Source organism: Lepidothrix coronata, unplaced genomic scaffold (assembly GCF_001604755.1).
Source record: "Lepidothrix coronata isolate B3197 unplaced genomic scaffold, Lepidothrix_coronata-1.0 Scaffold61, whole genome shotgun sequence".
In the NCBI taxonomy this organism is placed as follows: Eukaryota; Metazoa; Chordata; class Aves; order Passeriformes; family Pipridae; genus Lepidothrix; species Lepidothrix coronata.
Window position 1 is genome coordinate 845,936 of NW_016690241.1, and position 5,195 is coordinate 851,130.

Sequence of the window (5,195 nt, forward strand, 5' to 3'; positions counted from 1 at the left end):
TAACATTTGTGTGCATCTGAATATCAATTTCTCGGGACTCTGTGTGGCCTACCTCCTTCTTTCCCTTCCTCTGTCTCCCTCCCTCTCTCCTAGTGGTTTAGCTGACCGCAGGCAGGGCTGTTGCCCACAGCAAAAGCTGCTGCGAGGGAAGAACTGGAAAATGCCCTGGCCAGGGCTGTATAACCTTTATTTGGAGGCTGCCTCAGATGAGGCTCCTACTCTCAGTCTCACCACGTTTTCCAGCAGTCATGTCTGACCCTGGCTCCCCCCACCAGGCCCATATCCTGACCCCCACCTGCGAGCCCATGTCCTGGCCCATTCTCAACCCATCACCGTCTCTAGGGAGCTGACTTGATGCCTGGTGTTCCCAGCTGCCCTGCTCCTTGCTGGGGGATAGGATGGACCCTCGCTCCTTATTCATGCCCCAATGGATCCCCATGGTCAGGCCCACATCCCTCAGAGACCGCAGAATCACAGAATACGCCAAGTTGGAAGGGACCCACAAGGATCATCAAGGGCAATTCCTAGCCCTGCACCCATCCCCAAATCTGTGAGCCCTGGCCCTGAGCACAGGACCCAGCCTTCAGCTCCTGACAAAAATTTGGACCACAAGCATTAGGACTGCAAGATAACCATGAATTTTTTAAGATGGGATTTAGCTTTTGAAGAGTCTCACTTTTATGAAGAAATCTAGCCTAACAAATTTTGAGGAGAGTAGCATTAAAAAAACATGTCCCTTTTATCAAGTTGCACAATACCTGAGCTATCAGTAAAAATGAAAATAATATCCTGTACACACTGTCATTGGCTACGGGATTTCAAATACTAAAAGTAATCCCACTATTATAGCCCTGGCCTCAGTAAACATTTGTTGTACACCAGAAAGAACCCAGAACAACTAATATCAATATGCATTCAGAAAGAACAACAACCTTACAGCATTCTTATGGGCAAAACTGCCTCATTATTTACTTTACAAGCTTCAGGACTAGGATTTCTGAAGCTCTTTTTCAGTCCACTTTTAAAGTGAGAACGCACCCCATCTTTCCTGCAGGACTTCCCTATTTTTCAAGGCCTCATCACCTTACGCTTGTACATAATGGAGCTGTTTAAATGTGGCAATAGGAGGTCTAATGAAATATTAGCACTCCATTTCTTCAAGGACTCCTTTGGATTCTTGTGTCATTTATCCTTCTCTGAATCATAGTGTTTACTTTGGACTCTTTTTCTGGAATCGGTCTTCAGTGTGCCTGATTGATTTGATGAAGCACTGAGCTGCCAGTGACCTTTGACCCCACTCAAGAACAGAAATGTTTCTCTGAGGCTGGCAGCCTGTGCTCACTCTTGGCACTGCTCCAGGTCTTCTCTGAGGAGCAGCTCTTTGATGACACGTAGTCTGCTTGGAGGAGGCCTATTGACATCACTGGAATTGGCTTCCCTTGCACACTGGGGGTAGGAGATACAATTCAAGGAGATTTGAAAGGCACAGGAGGATGGGGGAAGGGATGGTCTTCTGCGAGTCACTGATCAAGTGGCTTATTTCTTCTCCAGAGTCAGAAACAGTTCTCTTCAAAGTGGTGCAAGGGATTTGAGGCCATTGGCCTGCGTGCAGCTGGGACTCCAGCTGAGTTGCTGTTGTCTGCTTAGTAACAACAATTTTTCTCAGTTAGAAACTTCAGAAAACAGCATGTGTTTGGAGAGGCAGGACAATGCTGTTGCTGTTGCAAAGTACGGGGTATCCTCATCTCCCTACTCTGACTGCAGTGGAAGCTGAGAGCTCTCAGCACTTTGTTGGCAGTGATCATCACCTCGTGATTAGATCCATGGACAATTAAGGCTTTCAGATATTCCCACACAGAAGTGATGAAGAGTTGCAAACATGAGGTTCTGATTCTCACTACTGTTATGAAGTGTGGCTATTGAAACATTTATTTCCACTTTCAGTATTTGTCCATATGTGTTCTCCACTATGGGTATGAGGACACAATGTGGGGTTGCAATTTGAAATCTTTGGCAAGCAGGATCTGCTGGGGACATTCCTATTTCTCACATGTCCACCTCCTGTGATGCCAAAAGTGTCAAGGGCAGTTCAGGTATAATAGCAGTTTCTTCTCAGCATCCATGTTCTCCCCGGATAATCACTGATATTATAGTCAGTAGGTGCAATAATCTTAGCTTAACAGTGCTAATTATGTAGCTGTTCCCTGAAAGTTCTTTAATCAGATTTAGTTTGTAGTCAGAAATCAAATGAGATTCCTCCTTTGGGATAAGCTGTTCTACGTTGGGATTGCTGGATTGAAACAATGCCCATCTTTTAAGACAGAATCACTTCTTGCTTGAAGAATGCAGTATTTTACCAAGAAGGGCCTCAGAAACTGCAACAAGTATTTAAAGATGCTTTTTTCCTTTCTTTTTTTCTTTCTTTTTTAATTTTCCCACACCCTTCCCTATTCAGTCCAACTAACCCTATCTGAAATCTCAGAGTTTAGAGTAACAGTTCCTCCACAGTTCTGTGTTCCCAGGATTCATACTCACTCCCCCTGGTCCAGGAGGCTCTGCTCACCCTTATCATTTTTATCCTGAAGGAATTATCACTCTTGAAGGGTGTGGTTTTAGGACAATGGTAACTGAATATGCAATCTAGATGAAAGAGGTCTCTTCAATCAACTTTTGCTAAAGAAATCTAATTGTTTTATTCAATCTTGTCCCAAAGGGCCTCTGCGCACAGAAGTATGGACTTCAGGAAATGCAAGAGACCTAGTCAACATCTGTAGCCATGTCCTTACCTAATTATCCATGTGGAGACTAGAATAACTGCTAGCATTGCTTACACAGATCATGGCTTTGTTAAGTTCATTAACACTATATGCTTTTGTTTCTTTAACCTATGTCCGTGCTGGTCCAGAATGAAATGCACAGCATTAAGTTCACAGTGGCAAAGGACATCCAGATTTTGAAAGAACAAGCTACTCCTGCTCTCAAATGGGTTGACCATTCCTCTAGTACACATGTAACAGCGGACAGACAGCCTGATACAGACAAGTGGAAAAGCAACCAACTGTCTAAACAGAAAGTAGGTTGCACAAAATTTGGGCAGAATTGTAGAGAAAAGCACCTTACATGCGAGATGATCACAAACTAAATTTTTGAAAAAAATAAAAACTTCATACTGGATATTTATAAACTGGAGCGTGGTTTTGCAAGACACATGATGCAATCCTTCTGCTCGGCTTGTAATCAGATTTGAGTCCCATGTGTGTTAGAAATACAGAACACCTGAAAACAGTGAAAAACAAGAAAAGTATTTTGAACCCTATAATGTGTAACTTATGACAAGAGATTGATACTGGCTTGCTTGGGAGGAAGGGATTTAGAAAAAAAATAGGTTAGCTTTCATAAACCATATTTCTGACTTACATTTTACTTATAGTAGGAAAAATCACAGACAATGTATTAGAAGCCAAAAATCAAGGACGTTATTTCACTGCCAACTATAATTACAGTAAAAGATCAGTCAGGGGAATATTAACAGAGGTATATAAAATGAGAAATTAGGAAATATGTTCAGCTCCTTTGTACTTATTTCCTTTTGTAGAATGAAATGAATGAAGAGTCATTGTGTGCTTCAACAATTCATGTACCACTGAGAAGTGGAAAAATTCAGCTAGGACATTCAGGTAAAATAAGTGCTAATCTGGGATAAAAAAGTTTCTTATCCAACTAAATTATCTAAGTTTAAATGCATGTAAATACTGGAATAGACACAGAGTCGAACAGGATTAGTTTCCTTAGTTCTGGATTAAAATGCTTTGTCAAGGCATGAACCAAAGTTGAATTGATCAAAATATTTGAAGGTTCTGAGGATGCAAAAATCAGTCAACAATTACGCAATTCCATATATTTATGGTTGTTTGATTCATTGGTTGGAATGTGGTGTACGTTTTCTTCTGTATGTCAAGAAGGAAGATAAAAATACCATGATCTTCTAAGAGGCTATGAAGAGCAAAAGTGGCATGAAAGACGTTATAAAGTCTGCCAGGGAACTACCATACTGTTTTACTATTTCAAACTGTTTTTTGTTGAAATATAAGTAGCAGGGCATTGAATGGCATGATTTTTTTTCCCTAAGTCTTTCCTAGATGCATACCTGTTACTTTTACCCATTTTACCATAGACAACAATGTCTGTGTCCAACAACATGGAGGAAGACAATTAGTCTAAAAGATCTTACCTGCTAGAGGACAAACTAAACTCATTTCTCTTGCCTTTTCAAATCCTGACTAAGACTTCACATTAGATGCTAATGAGAAAAAACAAAAACTGGCATTTTTGAAAACTGTGTTTTGTCCTGAGTTCCTCAATGACCTTCTGTGGAAATCTGAAGAAACCCCCTTACCAGTCTATTACATCATTCTCCATCTGTCCTTCCCTCCACTTATGGCTTCCATACAGGCTTGCACCTGTGTACCACACAGGCCACTTAACAGGTTTTCCAGGACAACAAAATGCATCTTAAACTGTGCTTGTGCAGTACCTAGCAAGTTATCCATGAAGCTTGATTAGAGCTTTCAGCACTGATACAGAACAAATAACGACAACTTGGTTTTGTTTGTTTCAAATTCATGTAAATGGGCCACTCATGAGGGGTCTCCAGGGACACAAGCAAGTCCATGGGCACTGGAACTAGTGACTCACTTCTAGTCCATTTATGTTTTGTAACTAAATTTTGCTCCATGAGATTTATACTTCTAATATATGAAAGAGATTAGAGATCTGCTAATTATAAGAAAAGATTTCAGTGTTTTTGTGACTTACTAGTAAAAAGAGAATCCACATGGAAACCTTAATCAATCGTATTGGCACAAATCTTATGTACTTAATAAACTTTGAAATGTCTGTCAAATTCTGCTCTGTCAAGTCAATTAAAACTGGCCAATGAACGTAAAACTTCTGTTAGTCATTTACTAGCAGATGATAGACAGATGGTTGTACCAGCTTCATTTCTTTGAGAAACCAAGATTAGTAAAAACCCTACTTTGAGTACTAGTTAATTTTTCACTGTCAGTACCTTATCTTCCTTCAGGATCTATGTAATTTGATAGTCTGCATGTGATACTAAATAATGGCCAGTCTTCGAAAGCGAAGATTTGGGAAAGGTCATTAGCCCTTCGAGCCTGCGCAGTGGATTTTTTAGG